Raw genomic sequence first — 18,500 nt, 5'->3', positions numbered from 1 at the left:
GCCCCTTCTAGGCAGACCGGATCTGGCAATGGTTTGCTTTAAAAAGGTGCACAGCAAAGTAAAGCGTTTCAGCAGTGACTCAGCGTTGTGTATTAATAGCCGGCCTAAGCTTATTTAAGACCCTACTGTTGCCATGTGTCGGGGACAGGGGCTGGATCAGACTGTTGATCTGACTGGAAGCTCACCTGGCAAATAAAACCGTTTTTGAGCACTGTGCGGCAGCACGGCAACAGATCTGACAGCGCCCGGGGAGCGGGAGCAAGGAGAAGAGGAGGGAGGGTGGGACGGGCCCTTCTGAAGCCGCTGCCTTTGAATCGGCTCGGGTCAACTATGGGGAGTCAGATTCCCTTGGCCCGCAGGAGGAAGAGGAGGCCAAGAGGCTGCTGAAGTTGTGAAGAATTGGGCCCCACGTAAGTCTTTATACCTACCATGCAAAGTGAATGGAGCAGAAAACAGTGTTTAGAAGAATCTTGTATAACTCGTCCTGCACACACAAAAATACCCATGTTCAGAAAGTAAGAGAATTGGCTCTGAGTATATGCTTTTGGTCAAACTGGAAAGCACAGGGAGGTGAGAAATAGAAAAAGTCACCATAATCTGATTAGCTGTGTAATTAAGACTAAACTGGGAGATCAATAAGGGAAACTATAAGGAAGGTTTTTTCAGCACAGTATGCTGGAGAGAAAATGGGAAATCTGGTGGAAAACTAATGGGATAGAGTAACAGATGGTAGGTAGACACCCAGGGGACATGGAATATGCTTAAAGATGATACTGACTAACAGTATGATTAAGAGTATATGCGATATCCCAACGCACTGAGTTGAACCTGAACGTAAGTAGTAAGGCCACAAAAACCTTAATATTCTAGGCTAGACTTACATACTTTTATAGATACGTACACAACAAATAGGAAGACTTACAAAAAATCTCTATTTAATGCAAGTATCTGGGATATTTTAGGCAATGGTTCTTGACCTTGTCTTGAGAAACATGGCAAACAACGGTCTACAAATACAACACAGGATACGGCAAAGGGGATAAGCGATTAATTTAAATCATCAAAGGTCTAACAATAAGTAATGGACTCAATGCACAGAAACTAAAATTTGAGTTACATTTCCAGAAACAACTTTGAGAGCAGAACAAGCTACCAGTGGAACTGTGCAAGCCACTGTCATCTGGATGACCTGAAGGCTACCTGACAGTACATCATTTGACCAGGACTGTAAGGACTCTGGGGAAAAAAAACCAGATGAATACCCATCGATTTTTTCAAACACAAACACATCAGTAACTTCCAGCAATATCTTCTGCATAACCTACCGTTCTCCCAGTCGGCAGACATGCAGTAGCACAGCTTGCAGTCTATAAGCTGAACACAGAAGCGGGTCAACTCAAGGTGGCCTCTCATGCTCAGGCAACACTTTCCATTTTCTCTTGGGTACAATCAAGTTTGCTATACCAGTCTCATGAAACTATGGTGGTCCCGTGCCTTGCAAATATTTGCCAGCAATTAAATAATACCTATAAACAATACAGTCCAGCTGTAGAACTGCTTATGTCTCCGTAAAATAAATAAGCATTATATATATAAACTCCAGATATATACAGATAGATGGATACATACATACAATAGAGTGAGTGTTAAATGGAGTAGATGTAAACAAATGATATAAAAAGATATAAACCAATGCTGCATTATTATAAGCCAGTTATTTATGTAGATTTATTTTAAAATATGTCTGATTGCATTCATAGCACTGATGAAGAGAACAGTAATGCACTAAACATCAAACACTTAAGCTAAAATTCCTCCTTGATCGTCCCTTCCCACACTTTGATTCCACTTTGCCACCTAGGACAAGAATAACCACATGACCTGAAGGTCAGAAAATTCTTACTCCTATATGAGAGAAAACTCATAAATAATTTCCAAAAGCAGAGCACTCTCCCATGCACAGCCCTGCTTTCGGCTCTCCCATCTCCAACTGGCACTAATTTAAATTAGGAGACTGGTAGCTTTAGCACTTCAGCAGATATCAATTACCATTATATCATGCAAAGCACTCCCTGAAGTAATCAGGAACCAAGCTGCTTATGGAAATAGCGTAAAAACCGCACCAGAAATTAAACAGAAGCCAGTACACAGCAGAGACATAACCAGCCCCTCTGTAAGAAAAAGAGATTTAAATGGGCAGCTGCATTCTGCCATCAGCAGAATTACAACCATTTCTGTGAATGGTTTTAAGGTGCATAGAGAGGTCACTGTCTTCCATAGATTGGGTTACTGCAAAGCCAATGGGTAACAACTATAGCAAGGAAGCAACCGGGCACTGGACTGCCTTAAAACAGCTGAGGAGAAACTGAATAAGCCGGAATGATGCTGACTCTTGACGCAGCTTCAGAGCAGGCATCATCCTCAAATTTACTCAAAGCTAGCTCATGAAAACTTCGCAGTGTTTTTACAACCATAAAACCCAATAAACCAAGCCCCAAAACACAGATTTTTTTCACCCTAGTCCAGGAAAATGGTGAGAGGTAATGAGCTGGGGCCCAATTAAATGTGATGTAAGGAACCAATAAGAAACACACACTTAGGAAGCCGGAGTTGTAACAGCCATCTTGCATTGTTCGGCTTGCATCCGTTCTTGGTATCCCACCTAAACGGCTTTTGCCCAGGTACAAAGTATTTTGTTTTCAGGATGCCTAAACCAGTACCCATGACTTGTCATAAAGGGCAAACTTGCTCAACTGAGGAGCCAGCTAAAGTCATTCAGGGCCCACCTTATGCGTACTGAAAGGGCAGATATAGATCGGCTTCCTGGCACCCTTCCATCCTACAATTTCCTACCGCTATCACACTGATGATTCAAATCTAATTTTAACAAGCAAGCAAGCCTTCTGCTGTCAGCAACCATTGTTCCAAGACAGAAGGAAAATACTTTAAACACATTTTCGTGCCTTTCAACATCTGCATTTTTTGTATTGCTTTTGTTCCTGGAGAGGGGCACGGAAAAGGAAAATAAGGGAAGCAGCTCCCAAGGTATGGAGCTAAGATATCAGTGCTGTCACTTATCATTTCCTAAACAAGCCTAATTTTTCCAAACAATACATGGGTAGCAGAAGGGTATTATTAATTTAAGATCCAATGCTTTGAAAGCCTAAAAAACTTGCTACAGTAACAAAGCAAGTTTGAAAACCACATTCCCCTAAGATCACATAAAAATAATGGGGTTTGTTTCAAAAATACAAAAACGTTTTCCACATCCTTTGGTAAAACTGACTCCCACACAGCCACGATACTTATTTTTTTAACTACCTACCTACCTATAGTAGAATCATAGAATCATTTGATTGGAAAAGACCTTTAAGATCATTGAGTCCAACCATACCTGTCCACTACTAAACCACGTCTCTAAGCACATCGTCTACCCATCTTTTAAATGCTTCCAGGGACGGTGACTCGACCACTTCCCTGGGTAGCCTGTTCCAGTGCCTGATAACCCTTTCAGTGAAGAATATTTTCCTGATATCTAATCTAAACCTCCCCTGGCACAACTTGAGGCCATTTCATCTCATCCTCTCGCTTGTTATTTGGGAGAAGAGACTGATACCCACCTCGCTACAGCCTCTCCCATCGATCCAGCCTGTCCAGGTCCCTCTGTAGAACCTTCCTACCTCAAGCAGATCAACACTTCCACCCAGCTTAGTGTCATCTGCAAACTTGCTGAGGGTGCACTCAATCCCCTCATCCAGATCGTTGATAAGGATGTTAAACGGAACTGGCCCCAACACCGAGCCCTGGGGAACACCACTTACGACATATGCATCTCTTTACAACTACGTTTTTGTGTAAATGAAACTTCTCCACCAGTTTAGAAAGAATCTAAGAACTTCCTTGATTGTACACTCTCACAAGAAGACAACACTCAGAGATCAGAAAAAGCAAAAGAATTTGAATATTCTTTTACCTATTTTCAGATGGCCTTCAAAAGCAAATTCAACACAGAATAACAAAGAGCTCAGTTCATTAGTTGTACAGCAAAAGAAGTCATCCCATATAATGTGCATTGGTAGTGAAAAGTTGCAAGGGGTAAGATACTCACTGGACATAATTAGTTCTGAAGATTACTATAAAAGAAGGACATAAACATGGTTCCAATAACCAAGGATAAGATAACAACAAGCAAAGTCTTCCGGACAAGGAAAAAACAGCCCAGTTTGTTCTGAGTTACAGCACAATCACCTTAGCTGTGTGGCACATCCTGCTGTTTATTTTGTGTGACTTCAATAATTTAAAGTCTAAAGCTATCTGCAGGTCCCCTAAACAAAACAAATGCTATACTGTGGTGCTGAAATATGTAAGGTGTTTCCATTACCTAGAATTCATGTCATAGAAGGTTATTTGTATATTGGAATGGGAAATATTTAATAGCATTTAAAGTGGAACACACTGCCTTGTTTTTACAGCCTATGTAAAATACAATGCTATACTGTTGACTGAATGGCAGCAGTCAAAACATGGGGGATCAAGCGTTGCAGTCCTCTTAGACAGACATTATGGAACCTGCGGAAGGTATTTAATTTGATCTCTTTGTTCAAGTCAGTGGCATTTACATTCATTCACATTCAGTGAGATATTAATCTGAAGAAGCTAAGATTCTTTCATTTCTTCTTTTCTCCCAAACTCCATTTGTTCTTCTGTAGAATTATTGCCATAAATAAAATGTTGCATTTAGACCAGCTGTGATACTGCCAGCCAATTTCACTGCAGATAAAGGTCAGGGAAAAAATATTAAAAAACAAAATAACATTTTTTTCCATAGTCTCTACATGAAACATCAGTGCCAAGCATTCAAGTAAACTTTGAATATCAGTCAATCCTTATGGGCTAAGTGAGCTGTATGCTTTTTCTGCCATAACAGCAGCACTGGGCAGAAGGCAGCACAGCGTAATTTTTGGAGCAGGACAAATTACTGAACTGTTTCTTCAGTTTCTTGCACAGTAACTACGGTGTTGCAACTCTCCTCCATAGACAGAAGACTATCATCTCAGCTAAACAATCTGCGCGTATGAAAGCCCTGACCTTAACTGAAGACATTTATAAGCATGAGGACAAAAAGAGACCAGTACATTATCTAACTGGGTTTTCTCAATAACCCAAGTTTTGAAATTCAAACATGCAATTCTTGCATTACACATAACTTTGAAACACTGAAAGAAATCCATATTTTAGAAATTCTTCTGAACAGGATGCAAAAATTTCAGCTAAGAGACAATTCCTCATCTCAATTTCAACAATTTTCCAGCTTTAAAATAGGCATGAATATTGGGGGAATAATAAAATTTGTTTCCTGTTTGAATTCTTCTACCTTTAGCTTATTTCCAGTGCGTCTTTTGATTTCCATAACTTCCAAACAAAAGAGCCTTCTCATATCATAAATCTTTACACACTTATTACCAGATGATGACCAACTCACAATTTCAGTCTCTGTTTGACAAAACAGATTGGATTTTACCAGTTTCCTACCAGAAAGATGAGCTCCCCCAGAACTCCCAAACTCTCACCCCAGTAAGTCCAAACACTTTGAGCTTCAGGTACGAGTACTGCTCCTCCATGCTGCACCTCCACTGCACCTCCATACTAGTAAATATTGTCCATTCCATACGGATAGTATGGACACTTTTTATGTTAGTCTTTTAATCGTACATCTAAACGTCGTATCACTGAATGGTAGACTTCCATGCTAGCTGTGCAGGATGGCCACAGTGCACCTCAAGATACGTAAGTAACCTTCTATGGGCTTGCACAGATCAAACCAAAAAGACATCACTTTGCTATTCCTTGTCACTATCTTTGTAATTGAGAAGTATAACAGGAAATAATGAACTGAAGAGCACAGTAAAAAACCTAGTATCTAAAACCACCTGGAGTAGGGAAACAGGAGAAAAATGCTGGTATTTACTTCAGAACGAGGATGTTCAGAAACAGCTCAACATAGCTTTTTCCAGTAACTACAACTGGAGCCAATACCTGCCGGATTTGCTTACAAATTCAGCCAGTGTTTTGGGGACAGGATGCAGGACAGGCTTCTGCAAAAGCAGGCAAATACTTAAGCGTGTGTTATTATCATATAGTATTAGCAGAGACACAACCCTGTACACCTGGCTTCAAAGCACAGGAGACACTGCGTTCTGCATCCACCACTTTCCTCATCGCAGATGTGCACATAAACCACTAGGCTATTTTGGATGGATGCTTAACATTGACGAGATAGATTAGAAGCTGCAGAGACAAGAAGGACTTGGGATTTAATGCAATGAAAAGGAAACATATTAATACAAATGGAAAGTAACAAAGAGGTATTACTTGGGGAAATGTTGATATAACAAGTTTGGTACCAAAAAAAAAAAAATTAATAATAAGGAAAGAAGGGAAGGAAGGGAAGATATGCACTGAACCATAAATCAAGTAGAAGATATTATGGGCAGGCTACACAGTAGAATTCTAAAAAAGAAAAGCATCAGAAAACATGCTAGCAGAAAAAGCATATAACCTCTGTAAATTTAGGAGGACCTGGACTCCTGAATCTCCTGGTTAAATGAAGGGGGGCCTCTAAAAAGCAAAAACTTGAAGAACTGACTTCTGAGTAAAGACAGAGAGAAGTTTGTACAGGTGAAATACGGCAACATGGGGCAAAGAGAAAGTAGAGTAACAGTTTACAAATATCTAAAGGAGGAATCTGCACAGGAGAAAAAGGAAGACATTTTCTATTCGATATGGAAACTCAAGAAGGAATAAACGGAAGGATTTTATTTTTTTTTTTTAAGTGGAAAATATTGAGTGACTAGCAGGAAAGAGGAGAAAATAGCTTTTTGGAGGAGAACAACTCTTGGTCTGTGAAAAAACTGCCAGAGGGAATACTGCAAAGCTACTGGACAAAATAACAGAAAATGCACTGACGGGAGCAGTCCTGTATCAGCAAGGAGGAATGCCTCGGATGATGTAAAAGACCACTTCCCAGTCTGCCTATCTGTACACTGTGCATACTGTAACTAAGATATATTACCTGAAAATTTGTGCTCCCTTTTCAATATAACGCTAATGTACTTTATTACTGGTTTTAACAGGCTTTAATAGGAGGAAGCATATATTCAATTATTTTATTACATGCTTTGAATATAAATGGCAAGCATCTGCACTCTACTCTGCTCCTTCCGTCCTCACCCTCTCATAAAAAAAGCTCTGGCACATTTTAGAATTCAGAGCGGCCCTCCCCAGCCCAGCCGCTTTCTTGGCTGGTTTGCTGGGATCTATATATCCAATCTAATTATTTTGATTCCCATTTCCAACCCTATCAGTGGTGCAGTGGTGCAAAAAATCAAAATGCCAGTCTCCTGAATGTCTTAGAACCTAAAAGCTAACAGCTACTCATTTGCAGAGGCATCACTGTGTGGCCGAAAGCCCCCGTCACCGTGCGATTTATGTTCACAGTTCTGGATGTGACTCGAGAGGGGTTTCCCAGTGTACCAATACTGAGCATTTCATAGAAGGTTTCAGATATGCTACAGCTTGTTGCATCATCTTGTTCTGTCACAGTGTAACTGACTAACAAAACCCAGCAACGCTTCAGTTTAGATTTTGTCTCTTTTTAGAGACTTTCTCAAGCCCTTCTTCTTTGTTATTTTTCCCTTTGTTTTCTTAAAAGGGAAAAAACAGGATCATACAAGCTTATCTTCCCTGAAGTGATCAGAAGAGAGAGTCAGCAATACTCCTGCCAAAACACCTACTATCCTCTCAAGTCAGGGGGATCATATGTTGCTCGCTAGCTGAATTCCCTTGGGGGTCTTTTCCCTGACTATACGCTTTTCCCCTCTTGAATTACAGTCTTACTTAAATTACTAATGCCTCAGCGCCACCAAAATATTCCCATTCATTTCCACAGCTTTTACAAATATGATAACATGATTTGTGTTTAAATATAAGCTTTTTATTTTTTATTATGAATATCATATGTTTGGCAAGCTGTCTGGCCTTCCTTATGATGATGAATGCCGCAGCAAACAATTTGCTGTATCTTTAAAGAAATGGCCAATTCAATTACATTATGCCAGAAGCTTTCAAATCCCTCTCTGCCAAACGTCTTTGCTATATCCTGCCACAGACAGCCCATTTGTATTCCAGCACAGTAGGACACTTGTTTTATTGAAGCATACAGTTCTAGTTAGGTACTATCAACAGAGCACTATTTCAGTTCTCCAGCTCTGTGTTCCCTCCCACCCCTTCTAGCCTCAGTTATTAGGATTTTCAATTTTACTGACCAAACGTGTATGCATTACTAATTACATGCATGAAATCAGTAGTTATTGACTGCTACAACAAAATACATTAGTGACCAATTACAGGAGTTCTTGGCAGCAATGGTTATCATTTTAGTGGATTTAATCATTGCACTTAAAGTGAAGCTTGAGATTCCCATTGAGATTACATCACTAATTGCTTCTGTTTTGCCAGTTACTGCATGAGCTGGTTTGCAAAAAGGATCACTAAAGATGCTTTCTAAATATCGAAGAGCAGCAAACAGATGAAGCCTCCTGTAGTGAGTCGTCATCGTCCCCCCAGTAAAACCACAGCGTCAATTCATTCATACCACAATGCCAAGCTCCAATACATATCCCCCTTGTCACCCCTTCTTCCCTTCTCATTTCTTGTTACTTGGGCAGACAACAGCAATACAGCTGCATTTGCCGTTCATGTGAATTGTGTGACACACTATCATTTATTTATATAGATAGTGAGAATATTACACTTCTAAAAAAAATAATTTTCCCCCCTCTTCTGTGTTTGCAAGGAGGATGCTACTTGTTATTCTTATTATGACAGAATGTTTGAATGGTCTTAGACCTGTAAGAAAAAAAAAAACCAAACACAACACCACAAAAAACCAAAAACAACCTGGGCAAGTACATGATTTATTGCACGCACAATACCACCATAATAGGCTTCCACTCTCCAGGAATCCCTAAAAACAAACACTCCCCCTCCAAAGGAATTTGTAATATAACATATTGTTCTTTAAAAGCCCACGTCTACCTCCAGATCCCCACCAGTGATGAATTATCTGGTTTACAGCCTCATAAAGCACAAGTGTCTATATATTGCTGAGGCCAACCACAGGACTTTGGTACCTTTCAAATTCAGTGATATACAACTTTCCAAACACCAATGAAAGGCTGTGACACTTGGCTTCAGGCAAAACAAGGAGACATAATTTCATCAACATTTTAGGTCTGATCAAAATAAGTTGTCTTTCAAAGACAGAAAGCATGGGGGAGGGTTGCAACTACATTTCTGTTAGCTGTCTGAGAACAAGCTATTTTAATAAAATTGTTTAAACAATTTTTTTTGTTTCCTTTTTATTAAAATTCAGCTACCGGAGCTTTCCATTACTTAAACATCACTTTCTGAACAATAAATAATCCCTCTCAAAAATATACACACACCACCCCCCCAAATCCTCAATCAAAAATTTCTCATAAGATTAAAAAACCTTCTAGACTTGTCTCATCAAACATCAACTTTTTTAGGATTTCAGTAGATGCTAAGTTGATACAACTCTTATTAGAAACTTAATTGATCTCTGTGAGAGATCTGTAGAGAAAAAGTTTTAAATCCCCAGAGACTTCTAGACTATGAACATCAGAGTGCACAGTATCTTTAAAAATTGGCAGAAACCATACACTATGATTTACAAAAATAATAATAATCTCCCTGAAATTTTTAGCTAAAAGAAATTGAAAAGCTTAATTCTATGTTTTCAACAGGCGGCAGCAACAGTACCAGTTGGCTTCACTTCAGCCTCTAAACTACCGTATAGACTATTACCTGCCGATCCCTGAAAACAAACATAATGCAGTACATAGAGGGTTGCGTCAGGGATACGTTTTATCCTGCTTCAAACCCAAATGTAGATTTGCACAAACCCGCCAATTTTTCCAGAACACCAGGCACAAGAACTGCTATGTGCAGGATGCTCTCAAAAACAAGGCCAGTTCATTTCCATGCCTAAGTGAGAAAATCTTGCCCCAGGGCACTCAAATTTCAAGTCTGAATGAGAAAATCTGTAGGTGATGCAGCAACTACAATAACTAGCAAATAATAAACTAGATAAAACATCTAAATTAGAGTAGAGATCAATCCTATATTCATAAACGAATAGACTACACAATTTAATTGGATTATCCCCATCTCTTAGTTCAATAGTTCTTGACTTCTGCCATGCTCAAACAACAATTAAGGACAATTATCAAGTAAAAAAGCAATGTAACACTGATGTGGTATCTTTGTCAAGGCAGAAGTCACTATACCTACAAATCCTGAAGCCCAGCAGAATGACCACCTTTCTTCTGTATGGGCAAGCTCCTGCCTCATGTCCACAAGCACAAGATTTAAACTATAATTCCAAAAAGACTGCAATTGCTCCTGGAATTTCTAGTGCTGCCTTCCAAATGAGGAAACAGGAACAAGACAGGAGAAGAATATACTCCCAAAATGAACAGCTGAGTTTACGTAGCACCCAAAATACAAAAGGTCAGGAAATACCTGTCTTTCGTCACTGTCAAAAGCAATAGACTAAAATACGCAGAGTAGGACTGATAACACAGGAAATAAATGAAAACATTTGCTGCATATTAGTACGGAAGTTAAAAGAAACAAGGCAAAAACCTCTCTCAAAGGTCCCTGCTGAATTTAAAACAGAGCTGTGGGGCCAATTTTGATTTCAAAACATGCCATTATCATTTAAGAATCCTGAACTGCTCTCCTTTAATAAACCTTACACCTGATCGCTAGTCCACAGACCTAATTCCTAAAACCATGTACAATAAGCGCAAGTATGACAAGGCATGGTATTTGCAGGAACCAGAACTTCAGTGAGAACTACAAATGCCCAGGAAAGTATCCAGTTACTTCTCATACAGTCTCAGGCATTATTTGTGATTCACTACATGACTCACAAATCAAAGAATAACGGTAAATGCCACCACGATGCAGTTCTGAATGAACTGTCTTATGTGTGTATAGCTCATAAAGCCTGGCATATTTTTAAGTTACATATTTAATTCTCTTTAATATCAAAAGCAATGAGAGGCTTTTTTGTCATCTACTCTATTGCAAAGAGATAAATACAGTAAAAGCTACGGCAAAATGAAATACACTTTTTTATGCAGTGACGTGACAGGTATCAATTTATAAGTTCATGCATTCAGTACAAGGACATGATTAAACCACAGCACAGATTCGGAATAAAATGCACTGATAACAAATTTAGACCAGATTAAATCAGGAGACTCAACTGATGAGCAGAGTTTGTAAAATTTTATGTAGATACCAGTAAGGGTATTCAACTTAATGAAGCCTTCCAAAACTAAACATAATTCTTTTAGCATGACAAACACCAGCAGGAAGAAGAGACTCCAGCTCTGGCAATTGTTTCAGAAAACTCAATTAACTTGCCCATTATTAAAAATACGTTACCGGTAGAAAGAAGTTTCATGCTATACTATACTTATCTGCTCATTAATATTACATGCATTTCATATATGAATATGTATGAATAAATAAATAGGTTAAATAATACAGCAAAGTACCTTTTTGGCATGTGAAATAATTTATTGTAACCAGAATAATGTTTGGATTGCCAGGAAAGGAAGCTAGGTGAATAACTGAAAAATATTCTTCCTGCCTTTTCAGAAACCTGTGTAGGCTGGGTTTGGGATTGGTTGGGGACCTTCAGACGCCTAGGAATGTCTGCCACATGCCCCGCCAAAGCTGATGCAGAAAAGCTGTGTCTGTCCTATTTTAATGGAAGCTAATCCAACTATTTTAATGGAAGCAAACTCAACCAAGTCAATAGCTTTTGTCTCAAACAATGTGAAATGAGCATTCACCCTTTCCAAGACAACCATATTAGGCCACCACAAGGTTGTCTCCTCAGCCTTCATCCTTATTATGATTACAAACCAGCAAGATTGAGGTCGTTCAAACTCAGAACTTACTGTCAAGATAAATAACTGAAAAGGCAAAACACCAAAATACCAAGAAATCCTGCATATAATCTACATTTAAATTTATGGAGGCTTTAGAGGTAGCAATATAAAGCAAACCTACTGCAAAGCACTGAAGGCTCTGTACAATATTCCCTTTAGCTAGCCCTAGTACTTCTAGTCTTTTTCAATTCAAAAGCCAAGGTATTGTCTCAAGTTAAAGGTTGCAATTAGGCACAGACATGCTGAAAAATATTAACAGTTTGAACATTTTGTAAAGCTGATTTCCAGCTAAGCATTCACTTACTCAGGTGCAAGAACAGTCAAGCTTCCCAGTTTCCCCCAGATTTTCCCTTCAGGCCAGTTTTATCCTTAGGTACCTGTGTACAATAAAAACCAAAGAAAAAATCAATTTACATAATTCCTTGTAAGTTCATCTGTTGATTATATCAACTCTTATGGCCCGAAATTGTCAACAATTTAAATTCAGATATCCAGCTTTTCTAACAGGATTATTTCCCATCAATTTGCTTAACCAGAACCAAACTCAAAGCTCTTTTTCCTCGCAAAAAAAATGGGTTTTATTTGACCAGTTCTACATATATATATTTTTTCAGACTCAGCACAACCTTAAGTGAAAGAGTTTTCTGTGAGAAAACTCATGTAAATTCTACCTAATAGAAGGTGGGATTGCATGATTTAGGTGTATTTCATCACTTGTTTTTAGGAGTACAAACGGACAGCAATACAGTTAAGGCTTTGTTAGCCACAGATTTAAGCTACCTTAAAACCGTTAACATGTGACAAGAAAATCCTACATATTCAATTACCACTTTAAAAATTGAAAGAAGGTTTGTGTACAGGTGCACTGTCACTCAGTTAAGGAGGAGCTCAAAAAATAGAGTTATTCTAGTTTCTCCTGGCACTAGCATGAATTAAAGAAACATTTTCAAAATGTACTATTCAACCATATGGAATCAATTTTTGCAGACATATGGAGCTTCAATTAAATAAGGGTGGCTTTGCCGACACAAAAGTCCACCTGCACATATTCAAATTTTCCAGAATTAGACCATCTAATTTAGAACAGCCCATCTAACAATAACAGAGTAGAAAAGCAATGCATTTGATATGACACAACCACTGAAACTAGTCTCTTAAAATAGTAATCACAGCCTTACTTTTGACCATGGTCAGAATATAACCAGATTAGAAGGAAAACAAAGATGGAATTAGTTTCCCTAAAATAGAATTACATCAGATCAAAAGAAAATTATTTTTCATCTTCTCCATCACACAAGTAAATGTATAATTGAAAATGCAAGCAAGGTACAGTTTTTCAAAGAAGATTTGACCAGAAGTCAATGGAAATTTAAAAACTGACTGATTGTGTGCGCTGCTTTTGGCTGGGATAGAGTTAATATTCTTCTTAGTAGCTAGTAGGGGGCTGTGTTTTGGGTTTGTGCTGGAAACAGTGTTGATAACCCAGGGATGTTTTCGTTACTGCTGAGCAGGGCTCACATAGAGTCAAGGCCTTTTCTGCTCCTCACCCCACCCCACCAGCGAGGAGGCTGGGGGAACAAAAGGAGTTGGGAGGGGGCACAGCTGGGACAGCTGACCCCAACCGACCACAGGGACATCCCACACCATATGACATCATGCTCAGCACACAGACCTGGGGGAAGAAGAAGGAAGCGGGGGACATCTGGAGTGACGGCTTTTGTCTTCCCAAGTCACTGTTACGCATGATGGAGCCCTCCTTTCCTGGAGATGGCTGAACACCTGCCTGCCCATGGGAAGCAGGGAATGAATCCCTTGTTGGGCTTTGCTTTGTGCATGGCTTTTGCTTTACCTATTAAACTGTCTTTATCTCAACCCATGAGTTTTCTCACTTTTGCCCTTCCGATTCTCTCCTCCATCCCACCAAGGAGGAGTGAGCAAGCGGCTGGGTGGTGCTTAGCTGCCATCTGGGGTCAAACCATGACATTGTGCTTCCTAGTTTTTTTAAGTTCTCTTTTCACACTGTGCATCCAGGATAAATATATGGGAAGTATGCATTTAGAAAAAATGAAAGTCAACAAGCTACATAGAAACACTAGCATCCTCACAATCCTAAAATCTTAAAATAAGAAAGGTGTCCCATGAGGTGGAAACTAACAAATTTTTAAGGTAAGCACTTCAGAAGCCCCAATTTATTTATTTATTTATTTTTAAAAGTATTTGGAGTTAATTTGGCCCCCTTGTTCATATCTAGTCTGCCTGGCTTTTTATTAGATGACGACATGCAATGTTTTTGCACAGGACCCTGACCTCATTCAGTGAATACAACAGTCTAGAAGAAAAGAGAGTACTGAAAATCTACACATTAACTGCGTTACGTATGGTCACAGCACAGATAACAACAGACTTCATTACAGTCCCCTGCGAGGTACATCATACAATCCCCACAGACTGCGAACTTCAAGAATGAAACTTTTGAATTAGGAGCATTACAAACTTAAATGTTCAACCAGAGATTCCTAAAACTCATTTATCAGAGTACATAGCCTTATATTATACTTTAAACTAATTTTCTGGGAAAGCTGCACTCATCTGCCTTAACGAGGTGACGCATCTTTCCTTTCTTGTAGTGCATTTCCCCATTCACTATCTGTCTTAAAGTTTCTACAACAAACCAAAGCAAGTTTTTAAAGACCTGTCTCTTTTGCTGCAGAGTCTTCGTACACTTCTGGTCCAGTAGAAAAGACCATACAATTCTGAAATCATATAATTTAAAACTGTATTGTAGCGCATATGTCCAAGGGAGCTCAGTTAACATGTTCTAGACAACCTTATTTCTTCACCTTCCTAGCTTTGCAGTGCTTGTTTGTAACTCGAACAGCATGCTTCAAGTCAGCCTTCTGAGCTTCGTTTAATTTCCAGCTCTTTTAAGGACAGTATCCATTGGAAAGGAGAAGCTCCATCTTATTCAATACAGACACCCAGAGTCTCCCTCAAAACTTGGCCACCTTCTCATCCAAACTGTACCATTGCCAATTCTGGGGACATGTGCCACCACCCCCATCACACTCATCATCATCAGGCTCAGCCTCCTATTTCTGATCTCAGTCCTGTCTCCCTGCTTCTTTTGAGAAACTGCTTCATTCTTGTGAACTTCATTATCCAATATATTGCTCCCTCCCCACAACCAGAATCCCATTTCCCATTAACTTCCAGCTCTCTTTTAATCTTAGTCTCTTTTAATCTCTTCCATCTTTCCTTTTAATCTCAGCATTGGCTCTCAGCTTTCTGTCCCCTTCACAGATCTGTTAGCTCTTCCACACCGCTTTTCCTCCTTCCAATGGTTTTCCCACTACTTTACTCCCCCACTCCTGTGTTTGCCTCTTGCCCTGGCAATTTTCAGATTTATTCTCAACAACCAACTCCCTATGTTTTCTGTATTTCCCTTCCTGGTTCCTATGCCATCTTTGTGATTAGTGTGCCATAGCCATGGTTGCTACGCTTTGTGCTGAACTCACTTCCAATGATAGGCACTAAAGAGATCTGTACAAGGGCTAATGAGCAGGAAAGCAGGAACACCTAATTTAAGAATTCCAGAAGGACCTGGGCAGAAGACAAGCCAAACCAGCACTGCTGCCTGTGCAAAAGTAAAATTTTAGGCACTTAAATCCCTTGGTACCGAAAAACATAGACACCTATATATTTAAGGCAGCCGTAGGAAGGTTTTGTGGACTGTTGGTTCTTCAGTCTTGATGTTAGATTAACACCATCTACTCTTTTTTTTTTTTTAATTGTTCTACAAAAAACCCAAATAAAGTTAGAGTCTAAACCTCAATCTAAACTCATTCTACATGTCAGTTAATACAGATTTACTAGAACTTTAAGACATTCTTTCTGAAGACAAAACAGTCCTTGATTCAGTCAAATATATTAAGTTTTGGGAGGAGGAGGGAGGAATGGTTTTTAATTAAGAACAGGGTTTTCTTGGCACTGTTTACCAAGGATAACTTTGCTTATCTTTATTCCAACGGAAGAAAGTAGATAATAGCATACCTTCACCTCTTTTTGCCAGAAAGTAAGAAAGCAAACAAAGACATCTTCCTGTCCTGTCTCAGTCTCCCTTTTTGTGAGGGAGGGGCTAAAGGGGGTTAAGGCTTAATTTAAGATGATTTTATACAGTTGGGAGAGGCTGATTCCTCCAAGATGTAAAATAATAAAGCAAATTAAAAGACATTCAATTTATTGCCTAAGTCCTATTTTTAGAATAGTTTCAATATTTGGCTTGGCAACAGTAGTTTGCATCAACAGAATATGAACTAAATCAACACAAACAGCCATCAGAATTATGTAATAAATTCAAATATGAAGAGAATTTAATTAAGAACATTCTTCCCACCTTTGAATACACAGAAATAGTTCTTTGGAGTACCTCATGACATGACCCTTATTTGCAACAGGCATCTTTTGAAAAGAGGAGGTAACACAAACCTTAATATAGATTAGGTGATCTCAGCTTCTTGGTATCAATGAAAACTAACAGCTAGCCGTAGGATTGTTCCTAGTGTGGATTTACGTTATCAGTATCCTAAGCCTATCGGCTCTCCCACTAATCTGCCCTTCTACAAATTTTTCTTTTCCCATATTTTATACATTCTCCTATCTCATACAACTCCCCCTCTTTTATTCATCTCCCTACATTTGTTCCTTCCTCTTCCTCATAATTTCCTCACTGAAATACAACCCAAGTTCCAAATAATGAAGAACGCAGTTGCCTTTCTGCACAGTATAATCACTGCTTCGGGGGCAGAACCCATATGTGCTGCAAATTCTGCAGGAGCTTTTCCTTAGCTTTAATACAATTCATAGCTGGCACACTGGAGAGATGAATGTAAAAGAAAATAGTAAATTGGTCTAAGTGAAACTTTAGATTAATTTTTCACGTTACTTTTGCTATTAGCTTCCTCAGATTTATAATATTGGTTGGTATAACCTGTATGTTGATTGCCCAGAAGACAGAAGTCCTGGAAAAATAAAAATCTAGAAGGGTCACACTGGATTTAAAACTGGATCTGTTGTTAATTGTTATCCTCAGCTTATTCTCAGTATTATTCCCTCTCTTCCAGCCCCACCTCATTCAAATACAGAGCGTCACATTTTCACGGTACACTTAACATGCCATTTTGCTTCATGTGCTGGTAAATTTCTCTGTGCTTAAGCCTTGCGTTTCTTTTCCAAGGATAGCATTTGCACTATTTCTGAACAGTGCAAAAAGTCATGTAACTTTTCCTCTTCTTTTTTCTTCTGAACCACTATACTCCCCTATCACATGATGATAAAACAGTGGACAGTCACATCACTCCTTTTCTCTAACACAGCAGCAGATCCAGGCTCTTCTTCCATCAAATGCAACCCCACCCCTTCAGGGTGACAACAGCGGTCTCAGTTCTCTCGTGTCTACCTTTGTGCTCTGCTGCCATCCAAAACCCTACTCCTCCCAAACAACTAATGGGGTCTGTTCCTGAATCCCTCAGTGTTCCGTGCACTGAAATACTCAGGAGGCTGACCAGTGCACGTGTGTGTTTGCAAGCACGTGTGAGAGCGCAGGAGCAAGCGCTCACTTGGGAGGGGAAGGGAGGCAGCCTCTCTTCAGGGTGGAATTTGCACTTACAGCCTGGGAGGTTAAGCTCTAGGATTCTCACAGCCTGTAACAAAACCTGTGGACCTGAATCTCCTCCATTTAAAAAATCTCAACCTCCACTGAAATGATGTAGAGTCAGTGAAGAAAGCACATAACCCTCCTATGCTGCTACTGTATTACTAAGTGGCCATTTAATAACAGCATACTTTACTTAATGAACACAGATGAATGATTCAGTGCTAGAAGGTATCTGCTGAGGAGGAATTTCTATTACGTCTTGATTCTTCCAGTATTGAAACTAAAAAGAAAAAATAACTCTCTGGTTTATCTGAAATAAAGACAGCAGACTGAACTTACTTTTTATATTTAAATAACAGATGATGGATAGTATTTATGTATACTACAAGGCAGCCTTTCAACACGTTTTGTGTTTCTGGCATATAAAAATTAAGTACAAATGCAATATCATCAGTGAATGTACTATTTACAAATAGATCACTCGTTCCTCTGTTGAGCCACACTGCGTTAAATACACTTTAATGCTAAAAGTGGTATCTAATTATCTTTATTCGACCCCAAATCCAACAGGGAAATAAAAATGTTCAGAATACTTGGATCTTGCTGATAAGCACTCAGCATTAAAAGGTACCTGGTCAGCATAATGTAAGATGGTATTTGTTCTTATTTCTTCTGAAGAGGTCTCAGACAGTTACACCAATATATTTAATGTTATGCTACCTCTTCTTCTTCAGTTTGGAATACTGCCTGCTGGTGTTACAAGACAGAATGAGATTCAGTCATCAGTATGGCCTGAC

At 39.2% G+C, this 18,500-nt stretch overlaps 1 long non-coding RNA gene across 2 annotated transcripts in view; it reads right to left on the bottom strand.

Moving 5' to 3' along the window:
* Window positions 1-18,500, bottom strand: part of LOC118451717 — a 79,763-nt gene that overhangs the window by 38,233 nt on the left and 23,030 nt on the right. For both annotated transcript variants that reach the window (XR_004841268.1, XR_004841267.1), the window contains exon 2: window positions 12,355-12,427. This is a non-coding gene — a long non-coding RNA (uncharacterized LOC118451717). The remainder of the gene's footprint in view (window positions 1-12,354; window positions 12,428-18,500) is intronic.

The sequence above is a fragment of the Egretta garzetta genome, unplaced genomic scaffold (assembly GCF_000687185.1).
Source record: "Egretta garzetta isolate BGI_Z169 unplaced genomic scaffold, ASM68718v1 scaffold222, whole genome shotgun sequence".
Taxonomy (NCBI): domain Eukaryota; kingdom Metazoa; phylum Chordata; class Aves; order Pelecaniformes; family Ardeidae; genus Egretta; species Egretta garzetta.
This window is presented reverse-complemented; position numbering and strand designations above follow the sequence as displayed.